The sequence below is a fragment of the Varroa jacobsoni genome, unplaced genomic scaffold (assembly GCF_002532875.2).
Source record: "Varroa jacobsoni isolate VJ856 unplaced genomic scaffold, vjacob_1.0 scaffold_1348, whole genome shotgun sequence".
NCBI classification, from domain to species: domain Eukaryota; kingdom Metazoa; phylum Arthropoda; class Arachnida; order Mesostigmata; family Varroidae; genus Varroa; species Varroa jacobsoni.
Genome location: NW_019214250.1, coordinates 136,181 through 149,153, shown reverse-complemented (window position 1 = coordinate 149,153; position 12,973 = coordinate 136,181). Strand labels below are relative to the sequence as shown.

At 40.7% G+C, this 12,973-nt stretch overlaps 1 protein-coding gene across 3 annotated transcripts in view; it reads right to left on the bottom strand.

The window, feature by feature from the left end:
- LOC111269052 (uncharacterized) overlaps window positions 1-6,551 on the bottom strand; it is a 66,453-nt gene extending 59,902 nt beyond the window's left edge. For 2 of the 3 annotated variants that reach the window (XM_022848383.2, XM_022848384.2), the window contains exon 1: window positions 6,207-6,551. The gene's annotated coding sequence lies outside the window, so the exon portion shown is untranslated. Of the gene's footprint in view, window positions 1-5,959; window positions 6,154-6,206 lie in introns of those variants that run through there. The other variant, XM_086971930.1, reaches the window with a different exon arrangement.
- Window positions 6,552-12,973: the final 6,422 nt, after the last annotated feature.

Here is a 12,973-nt window from a genome sequence, read left to right as displayed (position 1 = left end):
TAAGGGTTATGTTGCAAGGCTTGCTCAGAACATGTTTTATTTGTTCATCAGTTTGTATGTACTTGCTACATATTATGTTTGTTAGGTTTTAAATCTTGTTTGTTACCGGCAGGGGGTATATGGGCAACGTGGATTTCTTCTATGCAGCCCTTTGAGGCATAAGCCGAACACAGCTGATCACCCACTATTAGCCATCTAGACTTAATAGCGAAATGGATATCTATTCAGAGCTATTGATAATCTCGGACTGTTTCCAGATATAGTTGGCCATTTTGAAATCCCGAGAAGTCTAAGTAGCTGCATTCAATACACACATCATTATTACTTCGAGTTACTTCAGCACAGTTTTAGGAACTGCAATTATTCTGTAACGCAGCTAACTTCTTCAAACGACGGCTGCTCCGATGTACATCGGAGGACCCGAAACAATTTCGCTCGCGACGCGCTTCCGTCTCAGTCATTGCTTCCCTCAGCCGTGTCTCGTCATCTTGAACAATGGCTGAAGGGGCAAAAATTCGTGTCGTGGGCTAACCCATAAGCAACGAGGACGAGAGCTTCAAGAATAGCACTTCACGACGCACCATCTAAGCCTCATGTATACGTTATGCGCAGACACAAACGCTCATAGTCGTCGAACGAAAGACGTTGCTTGAAATCACAGCTACGAACTATAATAACAGCCAGCTCGAGAGAATGGCCTTTCCGACAGGACGGGATTGAACCGCACAACGCTTCAGCCGTAACTTCAGTATTAAGTGAGGCGTGATTTAAGCATTGTACAGCCATTCGATAGACCAGTCGGACATTAATAGACAACAATAATATTAATAATTATCTGATTCAGCAATATACCAATGCTAAAATAGCCACTAGAATTATTGAAGGTTGCTATGTACAATATTATGATGTCGCTGTTCAGGCAACTGTGAAGTGTTCGATGAAAACGATTCTGCGGTCCTACTACCATTTGTTAAGGCATTATTACGGCTCCTAGCCCCTATCAGCCTTTCAGGTTTCGAATTTAAACGTTCTAGCAGGTCCCTAAAGTTTGTAGACACGTCATCACTACGTTATCTCATTTAAAACAGTAATCTTATAGCATGATTAGATTTCATAACAATGTAAACTTTCCCTGAGTGGCCATTATGTAAACCAAAAAATATCAGACTTTATTTCTCGGAAATAAGTCTGGCGTTTTCTTTTTGGTTAAACTAATTAGTATTGCTGCTTTCCACAGTTTACTATTATGATACGTAACTTGACGCGGCGCAGAGATGCTATAAAATGTAGAGATAAAAACTGCACCAGTTCTGCCTAGTGGCCTTGATTGAGCCCTTAATGGTCTTTACAGGACCAAAAGAGGTAAAAGTTATTCACGTAACAAGAAACAAAAGGTTGGCTCACCACACGACACAATATTGATACCAACTTAGCAAAAATAGCTTAGCAGAGACACTCTGTCGTCCGAGTGAGTTCCCCTCGTAGTTACATTCATCGCAATAGAGCTTATTATCATGTAATATCGTAATAATCTTTATTATAGCTAGATATGGAGCACTGACTGTTCGAGATAGCACTAGTGAGGCCGTGGCGGGCCTATAACGCTACAGGCCAGTGCGATCAAGCAAATATGTTATCAAAGATAAAGTTGCCAACAAACATAAAGTCATTAAAGGTGCTGCCAGATAAATAGTTACACGTTTTGATGTTCTTGTAAGCTGCCTTCGATAGTTTTACTCGACGAAACACTGCGCAGAAATGAGCTTTTGAAGTAAGTTAGAGCGGCTGAATCTCGTATTGCCTATATTGAGCAAGTCGCTTTCGCATAAGAAGCGCTATGTACCGTGAAGGTTCTGAGTAGAAGAGCAGAAACTTCCGCTTAGATACTGTGCTATAGCGACAGCAGATGGAAGATCCTGTGTTGCATCATAGAGCGCCCACAGGAAATAGCTTAAACACCAACATCGTTTTCAATTTACCACGATATAAAACCAGAGTAAACTGGAATAGCATAGCTGACGCTTACTTCCGGGTGATGACGAGTGCGAATATGAAAGATGTTACACGCAGACCAGCCTGCAGCCCGGAAATAGAATTGAAGATATTACCTGATACCTTGATTATCTCTTTTAAGTAATAACACTTTCATGTACTGGAAAAGGCGGCCAGAAGAGTGACGACGGCTACTGCGTGGTCGTGGCAAAACCACGGGGCAAGTTTCGATTTAACTCTTAGTTGGTGCTAAAATAAAGGAGAACATTTTAACAAGAAACTTATTTATGGATTAAAATTGCTGGATATATGTAACGTCAAAAACACATGTCACAACGTTTTCCGTATATTTGTGTGTGACGGGCGCTCGAGAAATAGAAGCAAGATCTTTTCTGAATCTTTAGAAAGAAAACCTTATACCTGTATTGCAGCCAACATCGGTTGTAACTAGGTGACTGAAACTGCAGTACGCCTGGGTACTCTATACGAGTAAACAATATGAAAGCTTGACAATTCCAACGTGATACTGTAGCGCTAAAACACCGTTTTCATTCATCTCATAGACATGTGTGCCTCAGCCATGCGTCATAATTAATATTGCTACACAAGTCTACAATCATTTCTTGCCGTCGACGTTTCTCCATGCCGCGAGCATGTCTCTAACATGCTTCCCATCACAAAGGCGAGCAGTATGAAACCGTAAAAATACCTGCAGTTCGTATCTATGACAAATGCTTTATATCTTTTCGTTTTACGCCCCTTTTGCTTGGACAGACTTTCGCAATTCTCGCGCTCGCTGTCTGATTATTACGTCAGATTATTCAAAAACCACATAGACCATAGACTACCACTAGCGACAAGTTTTAAAATTTCTTAAGCCCCTGAACGGCATCACAGACAAGCAAAGATGTATTTTTCTTGGTCTTTTGGATTGCTTTGCACGTGCCATCACTTTCAGATTCTCGAGAGGTAACAGCAGACGCAGGCAGCGTGTACCCATGGCCATTTCGGGATACCCAAATCGGACAGATTTGTTTTCGCTACGTTTTTTATGGTGTATGTTGACTCTGTGCAGCGAATATTTTTCTTCTGGCCGAAGCATAAAAACATTGATCGCGCGTATCTTACATGCGTTCTGCGGGTTTAGTATGAAAAAGCAACAACCTGGAGGAGAGAAAAGCGGCAAAATGACGCTTTGATTATTTGTCTTTATCCTGTGCTGTTACCGAGGCCAGTACAGCTTCTTAGAGGATAAAATTTATAAGCAATGATGCTATTAAAGGCACATATAGACTAGGTCGGTAACTTTTCACCGTATCGAACGCGTGGAACTACTATGCTCTGTTCTAAAGAAAGCTGTCTGCTCGAGTTTTTGCATTATGCTGCACACTACATAAACTCCATTACTCAAACGAGCGGAGGTGGTTTAATAAAGCTGCGAGAGTTCGTTCTGCTATTGATCGATCTCTTCCATGTAAAAGTCAGATTCACAGCCTCAACGACTGGTGATCGCATACATATTCGCTATCGCAGCGTTTTTGTTTGTTTTTTGACGCTTGTTTTTATAACAAAAAGCGAAATTTAGCAGCGTCAGGGGAACTTTAACGAAATGACGCGGGGGTCGACAAGGATGCAATAGGCATGACGCAATGTAAATATCTACAGATGAAACAGTCTCTGATCTCTCTTACACTTGGAAAGCAATTGGGTATGCGGGCCGATTGATTCCGCTTGCAGCAAGCAAACTGCCGCACGTGGCATATATTACAGACGATACTATACAGTAGATATTCAAAACTGCAGAAGCGATGGGCAGACGTCAAGAGCACTGGACGCCAAACACATCGTTCTTGACCCTTGTACTCCAAACGATTCCTCGTTTGATCCTACCCTCCGAACGCGTCCGTTCTGTTGTGTGTAGGTAGATACGAGGCAGGACTCGCACGATGATATCGCACGATAATAGCTCGCCGTTTCATCAAAAGAGACCAAAAAAATCGCCAAAAGAACCCCTAGAATAGCCCTAACTCTTCATTACAGCACTCTGCGATCCCCTATAACTTACCTTCATCGTTGTTTGCAGTGTCGCATCGTGTCACCAGGTTGGGGCCTGACTGACAGCATAATAAACACATAGCAACAAAGATAATACGTTTATAGCAAGCCTCACAGGTACACAGCACTATCTATCTCAACCCCTGTTGTAAGTAGTTGATGGACTTACGTGGATAATATAACCCTAACTAAAGCCGAATGCGTGAATCAAACTAATGTTTACGGCGAATACTTTCTTCTGGACTACTACCAGCTAGAATGAAACGATCTTTGTTCCTAAGCTAAGTAAACATTGAATTGCTTAATACTTCTTTTGTGGATGTTGATGATATCTGGCAATGGCATGAGGCACATGTAGTTTCGTTTCCATCGTCAAGATAATTTTATATGGGCGTGGATCAGGCAATCGATTGTCTTGCTACTACAAGCTGGTCACAAGTCAGCAGGGCAGAAGGGCAGTCATAGGGGAACATTTCGGTTATATGAGCCATGTGGAAACCGGTCAGTATACAATTGTACGGCGGCAGAACGACGTGAATGATGTACAATATAGGAAGGTGGTACACATCTCGTTTGGGAATCGACAGACAATGATAATTTTACGGATCAGATCACTGTACACATACCATCCGTTGTCTGAACACCTTATTACTTTTATTAGAATTTTACTGAATATTTGGCGCAGCGCTCAAATGTTTACTGCCAGTGATACCGTACTCACGACTAGGAAACTGGTTTCAAATGGGTTATATGAGAAACTCTTTCCACCAGGTTTTCTGTAACCCTTTCCCTTTCGCTTGTTCGCAGTAAACGTACTCAGCTTCAGATAGGTGTAAGCTATCCAGATCTAGATGTTTTGGGTCTTACGCTCCATTCTACTATAGACAAGCATTGCCGCTTCAAACAGCTGTGGTCTCTTTCAACGAAAAAGACCGTGTATCAACGTCCGGTGTCGAGCCAAGACCTTGCCTCGCTTTGTGTCTCTAACCTTCATAGGCAAACACGTAACCGCGAGCTATCCAGCATTACCTGCTCAATCACAGCATGCTTGATAGTGCATGGATAGGAAAGCAGTGAATTATGAATGAAAAATGAGAATAAACTTTCTTTACGTAATGTGTCCTTTTTTACAGTGCAGTAGGTTTACATATGAGTGAGTGCAAATTCCGCTGCGGCAGGCCTCACGAGCTTCAAAGTGCTCTTCTCTCTTCACATCTTTATCAATATGGCGCACGGATCTCCTTCAGGCCTCTGTTTAAAATTGGAAACTGCTCGAAGAGAATAGAACCGCATAGTAGGGTATCATTTCACTCAGGACAACGGGTTCATCATGGTTTATCAGAAACGTTTCGATTTCAGTGAGTTACTCAACAGTCCTGTTGGCTGTCTCAAACGTCGAGGCCACGTTTCAGTGGCCAGCCGTTGTAGCTTAGCAATGGCACACAGCAAAAAATGAGGACGTATTCGTGCTGAGAAACAGCAAAGCGTACTGAATATACGATAAATCCTCGCGTATAACGTGTACGAAAAATTTATCGAAATGAGATGATTGCAGATATAGTCTTACAGAAAACAGCCTTATATATATATTCGTGAATTCGAAATATGGGATATTACCTTTTGTTGCATGGCTAAATATTAGATCGAGGAATTAGCTAACAATTCCCCCCTACAGACCTCATGCTTAACAAAATCCAATTTATGTCACATAAGAAATTATCATAAAATACAGGTTGATTCTAATGCATATATTCCAATTATAAATACACTGTATCTTGCCATAGCCTTAATCGGTCAGATATCGCTTGGTATTGAAATCAAACTATATCCCAAAGGCAGATTTTCAACCACACATTCGACTAGTAGTCACCAAATACGTCCCGTTTATACTTTACTCATGTATTGAGCTTACCAGAAATGGAATTAAAAGTAATCGATTCTCGGGGAAATTTTAGCACAGATAATCTCCCACAGCTATCCGCAGAGCGTTTGCTTGGGTGTGCGACGCTGTGTATTCGTAACTGGCGAGTGATCCAGCTTTTACGTACCACGATTTGGTTTAATACGAAAGTCCACCTTCACCTCTTGCTATATTCATCGACAGAAAGCAATATGTAAACAATAACTGTTATAGCACACTTCACGTTACAGATCGTTACCTTCTATTTCCAGATATAATTGTTGGTCTTCGTCGTCGTTCTGTCGGTTGTTACCGCACACCGAATGCGTCTGAACACCGCGCATAACAAATGCAATCACAGCTGGGTCAATTTAGTTCGAATGCTACTTGCGCGTCAGTCCTAAAGGGAGCCAACAAGACCTTTAGAGGCCTGCGGCGAAATATTTCTTCACTGACAGCATATAGCAATAATTCAATGAAATCTACTGTGTGATCAATAGCACGTTATTGCACGGTGTATAGCACCATCAAACTTCCAACAGCTCTCGAACTCCATCGGCTCTCGAGCTCTAAAAGCAAGTAACACCAGACAGTTCGGTGTCCTGCCTTTGAGACCTGGCCAACAGACAGGCTCCTTTTAAACTGTGATAACAGCTTTGTGGAAAGGGTAGCCATGGTCTCGGCATGGGTGAAGGTATGTTTTGGTGTCGCCCTGGAAAACCCAATGCCACACTCAAAGGAGCCAAAGTCACCAGACACACCTCGAATAGAAATAATAGGGGTATTTCCTACTACTAACTTTCTACAGTAATTCGGCGAAAAATTTCGGCGAGGCATGAAGATAATATTGCTTTCATCTGAAGCTTCTCAAGAAACAAGCGCTGACCACAGTATCGACTCAGAAGCGGACAGCCTTGCCTAAATGCCACGTTCGTAATCATTACCATTGTTATCATTACGTAATCATACCACTGTTTCATTGATCCCATTTCCAAGAAAAAAGAAATGATGCAAGGTATGAGTTGATCATAAGGAAAGTGAATAATTTTGCCAGAAAGACTATAATGAGTCGATGCTTTGTGGATTAGAAAAAGGAATATGCCGGAATGCAGACGGATCGGGGTCGATCTATCAGCGCTTTCTTAGAGGGTGTCTTTGGCTGTATGAGCCTTCGAAGGAGACCAACGATAGAAAGAATATTACAATTAATACCGCGTGTAAGAGCAATAATATATAATAAAACAACTGTAAGAGCAGACATTATTTCTCTGATCTGGTCATGCTCGTTTACACTTATCTTCATGTTTCATATAATGTCGTTTGCAATAGTTCTATTATTCAGCGTTATCCCCGACGCCCCTCTCTCAACTTAGAGGTTTGAACTATTTAAGTTGAGAAAATACTGGCATTTCTTGGCGAAGGGGTTTCAGAACACTACATGCACTATGACATACGAATAATTTATGTAATCCCGGAACATTATGGTACTCTCCTTCGGACGCCGAAATCAAGCCCCCTGAATTTTTTTAGCATCATTATCTGCTAACCAGGCTCTGCAATAGTTGCCAGGATTAATTCACATCGAAAAATCCCAGCAGGGCTGTGCCTTCACCCGTCATGGCCACTAGCGAGGTGTTACAGATAGCTTCAGGAGAAACAGAAGCATGAGGACCAACGAACCCGATTGTTCTAAAAAATACGCCTCCATTCTTGCAGTAGAAAAGTGACAGCTAGACAGAACGAAAGTAGAAAGCCACGACTACCAAGATCCTTTAAATATAAGTTTCTGCAGTTACGTGTAGAGTAGTAACGATAAAAAACGAAGATGTTTATTGCTTTTGTGGTAAGAGTGGTAACCATCCATGCTTAGAATGAGGAAGCACTAGAATCTAGAGTGTTAAATATGGAAATAGTATTTCGCAGACGACGTGAGGCTAAATCTTTGTTAGGGCGGATGTGTTCTGATAAATTTAGCGGGGATGGGGAGTTTCGAAAAGAAAGAAGTAGAAATACTAGCGTAATGGAGATTTTACCTGAAAAAGATATATAAAAGGCTAAACAACATACAATAAGAAGCCTGCTATATATATATATATATATATATATATATATATATATATATATATATATATGGATTTCATGAGATTCTCTACCGACGCCGTTTAATATTCATGCACATAATATAATATGGCTTCATTGCCCAGTGGAAGAAAAAGACTCAGTGGTATAGATACTGGGCCTTGACTTTTGTCACAGACCAATAAACGCCATATTTTGTTGGCTTACAAAGCAGGAACTAAAAAAGCAGTATGCACTGTGTAAATTAAAAAAAAAAAGTATTAGTTGTTCCATTTGCAATTTTCGATTTTTTTTTATATATTTTCAGTACCCCTTTTTGCAGCCGTAGCCAATGAGAGCTCGAAAATAGAGTGAAATATAGAGAATACCTATCTGTTTCTTGGCCGACTCTCATGTGCTTGGAGCGCCCTTGACATTCAATTCTCGAGTCTCTTTCGATTTTATTATTACAAAAGCCATGAAGTGTGCGCGGTCGCCCTCGTGATGACGCGCTTTTCATACCTAGCCCCTGGAAGTCGTCGACTCACTGCAGAGCTAGGTTTTTGCCCAAAAGATCTTTGCGAGAACGCAGTGGATAACTATACAACTGTTAACCAAATACCTACTTTATATATTTAGCCTCTGCAATGCGGCTATACTGGTTTAGCAAAATAATCATCAATTCTCTTGATAACAAATTCAGTACCCGCGTCCAACTGGTCGTCTCCCCTAATTAGTTGATACCTTGCGATTATTATCTCCAGGACACGGCAGGGTCTCTTAAAGGTAATGAACACCTAATGGCATGCCGTTAGGAGCGAGGAAAAAGCGTTCTAGTTCTGTTAGCGGAGTCGTATATTTACTGGCGACCAAATTCGACACTGACAGGCAAAGCATGCTGACCCAGGCACTTTGGCTTTATCATTACTATCATATAAATAGCTACATATTTATTAGTATTGACATCTTTAGCATTGTAAACATTCATATCTAGAGATATTTCCGCGAAAGTTAGTTATCCTAAATCGAAATGTTCGACAAACAGTAACAATAGCCTACCAATCTCGCTGAAATTCTGTCAGAGGCTGGCGGTTAAATGTAAGACATTTTAAGATAGACATGCAGCAGAGGAAGTGTTTCAACATGACGAAGGTCATCGACGCTTGTAGTGCTATACAAGTAGACGACCGATAGTTGGGTTCTTAATCGGCCCTAACTCTGCTAAAAGGCGTCGCAACATTCGGTTTCACCTTGAAACGCAAACTCGTGGTGAAATATTTGTAATCTTCAAAAAACGACAACAACCAAAGAGTCCTTGGCAAATTCGAATGAGTTGGTTTATCTGCTTACTTATATTGTAATTGCATATTCAAAAATAATATTGATTAATAATTATGCTTATAGGCGTAATGTATTTCCCGACTAAGTTAGAGATGATCTAACTTCGGTCTGAGGGTCCTGAATTATACAAGACAAGTGCTTCGGATCATGCTAGTATACCCCAGAAAATAGTAATTAAAGGGAACGCATTCATAGCTCTATGGGGATTCTAAATAATATCAAGAGATAAATGCCTCGTAAGATTAGTGGTTGTCTTACAATTACGATTTTACTATGGACCACTCAAGAAAACGTGTGGGGTATGCTAGACAGTCTGCAAAAAAGATCTTCCAAACTTCCTTATAGATGCAAAAAAGTTTCAAACCGAAAAAGAGACAGCTATTGAAGTATCCTTAATGGAAACGGTGTTTAACCCAAAGATAAAAATGCTGATAGTCTTCTTTTTGTAAAGCGAGTCCTTGTCTACAGATGCTTTAATCTAAACAATTTTGGTGGTTAAAAACGAGCAAAACAACCTGAAATCATTATATGAATGGTTGTGCGGAACGTTAAAACGCTAATTACCGATCCAGTACCTGACATACATTTTTTTTTCGAAATTACTTGTCTCTCTCCATTCGGAAAGCCGACACAAATTTCATTTATTTGGGTTCGCAGTAGTGTAGTTGGGTTATCTTAGCGGAAGCTCGAAGAATACGTTCATATGTATTCCTCGGGTTCGTCAGGAAGACCAATTCTTGTTCTGCTTCTACGAAAAGAGATGATTCAATTATAGCGGCGCCGATCGTTACGAATTGTTTGTTTTACCACTACAACGAAGTCTTGCCTAGTCGTACGCTTTGTTTAATTTCCTTGATTATTATACCAAATATATACTGGGGCGTTTTACGAGCGCTATGGTGCAGACTTTACAAAATCAAAAATAGCGCCGAAAGCTAGGCTCTGGATGAATTGCATACGCCCATATGTACGTAATCGTTTAAACCCTAATATAAATCTCATTTTTTCGAAGAGTGTACCCTTCGAAAAAATCTCCGCCAGAATCAATGCACGCGTGTCGCCATTTTTAAAGATCCTAAAATTCTCAGTTCTTCAGAAAACAGACTTAGAATCAGCCCTGCTTGCTCGATTAATGCACAACTTTCCGATAGTCGAAAAAGCTCACCTCTTGCTTAATTTCGTAGTGATGCTCGGACGATTTTGCTTTCATCGAACCTGTGCGTCCACGTTTTGTTACCTATGCACATTCAACTGCTTGTGGTAAGCGAACACTTCCTTGACACATTTGTTAACAGATCTTCATTTGGTCGAAGTACGGATTCTATATACAGTACTTGCTGTGAGTTTCCTTGCCTTTAAATGATTGTTCAAGATTGGTCAGTATAACATGTGTGAAGTATCTAACTCTTCGGCGGGTTTCCTCTAGCAGTCTAGGGGTCGTTTGTCTTTCCACGCTTTTCCATTAAGAACTGCCGAAGATTACCCACTTTGAAGTGTTTGCACAATGCCACAAGGGGGTCTTATTGACAATTTTTGATACAAATACATCACTTTTTTTTGTACAGAATTTCTAAATTAAGAAAATATTATGTCACCTCGATATGAAGTGCGAACAATACTCTTTGTTCGGCTTGCTATTACTGCTAAAAATAATCAGTAAATTAAATATAATTCACTCTGCAATACAACATTTAGTATCGAGAAAATAGGAGAACCATCGCATCGCTTTCGCATAGAAAAATACATACGTATAGCCTTCTCTGCAAGGAGACGCACACTGGACTGAAGGTCAGAGCTTTAAAAAGGTTTCGAGGGCCTAATAGTCACAGGAATTACGCGTGAGCGAGTCAATAAACGAGTGGTTAAGAAGGCATTTTTTTTTAAAGAAGGAAGTGATTTACTCTTCGTTTCCTTCCCTTCCCAATCCTCGAACTACGACATTTTATGCATAAGTCAATTCCTTGTAGGCCCTTTCGTGTGCAGTCTCATATTATTAGACCGTCGAACCGTGCTAGCTCTACACTGTTTAATTTACCTTCGACCGTTATACAATGGTAACCCTTACTTTTCACAGAACAACGACCAACTGGCGTGCTCCCTGTAGAGATATAATAAAAAGCGATCAGATAGTCACACGACCCCAGTGTATTGCGTTTCCTTTTGAAGTATCCTAAAAGAAACGGCCTCCAGAACACACGTCATAACGTTTAAATCCATAGGGTTTTACGGCCTCCTTAATACTCTATACAATATACCGGCAAGCCTATTTAGTAGTGAATTTCCTATCTTCCTCTTTAGCTTAAGGCTAAAGGTTGTTTTTAGTTTTAATTGGACGTACTACAGCATAGTTTCAATTGCGTGTCCTTGTGAAGTTCGTTCATTTGAATAGTAAAGTACGGCTTTATAGATACTGGTTCAGTCCGCTTACCTTTGTCAGGTATATTGCAAAGATCATTATACAACAACAGTTCTACAAGGATTTCTAGCAAGGTCAGAAGCAACATACTTTTGAGGCAATTATATGTTGGATATAGGCATTGGTCGGGCGTATGAAATCACTGGAGTTCTAATTTCTTAAATACGGCATAGGAAATGGGAACGGGAACGGGAACGAATGAACAGGATGAAACAAGTAGCTTTAGCGAAAATATTTGTGATAAAAGTCACGCTGAATCTTCTCATAGGTGTTTTGCGCAGGAACCTATACAATATGGCCTGTTGATCCAGGCAAACCAGCATCGAAACCTCTCATGTCAGGCCAGTGCCTCACAAACCCTTTGTAAATATTCTGGGATGATTTCCTTTATTCATCTGCGATTAAAAGAGGACGCGCCCAACATTCGAAAGAAGCAACAAAGCAAGCCTGGGCGGTGAAACGTTACTTTAAAATGCATTTCAGGCGTCTCGCCATTACCATCGCAGACATTCGGGTGCATCACAGAAAAAGAGTGCACTATACGCATGACTCGATTTGAAAATGAAAAAAAAAGTTGGTAGTGCTTAGGACAATACCGCCGCCGCCACTTTTCTTTGGCCGAGCTGCCGAAATCACTCAATGCAGACGAACGTATGCAAGCAATAGTACTTTATTCGACCGCAAACATCGTTTAACTGGGAGCAGCAAAACTATCTAATACAGTCCCTAATGGGATTTCGTCGGGTGTATTATTTATTGAACAAGGGTCCTCGTGCAGTATTTGAAATTTCCTTTCTTGACTCTGTATTAGCGGAAAGCTGGCGATATTCATCAGTTGTTAGTAGCCTGTAATACCGAAATCGATTTCTTAGATACGCCAGGTACAAAACGAACGAAATTTCATCAAATGAACAAATACCCTAAACACAATGGCTAGAGATTAGAAAGTTGTATTGCGGCCGAACGGATCGAATACAAAAAGAGGAATCTAGATATAATAGACTGCATCTATAGTGCTCGTGCTATAATTACTCTAACACTAGCAGTCGGATATACAAATCAACACGATTGACGGTTGACTTTAAGAAAGGAACAAGAAAAGCGCGAGCTGTCTTAGGTAAAATCTTGTAAGAACGAGAGGTCTAAGGACACCACACACAGACGTGGCCGCTAATCTAGCAGAAGTAAGCTTCTCTACGATTCGTCTTAGC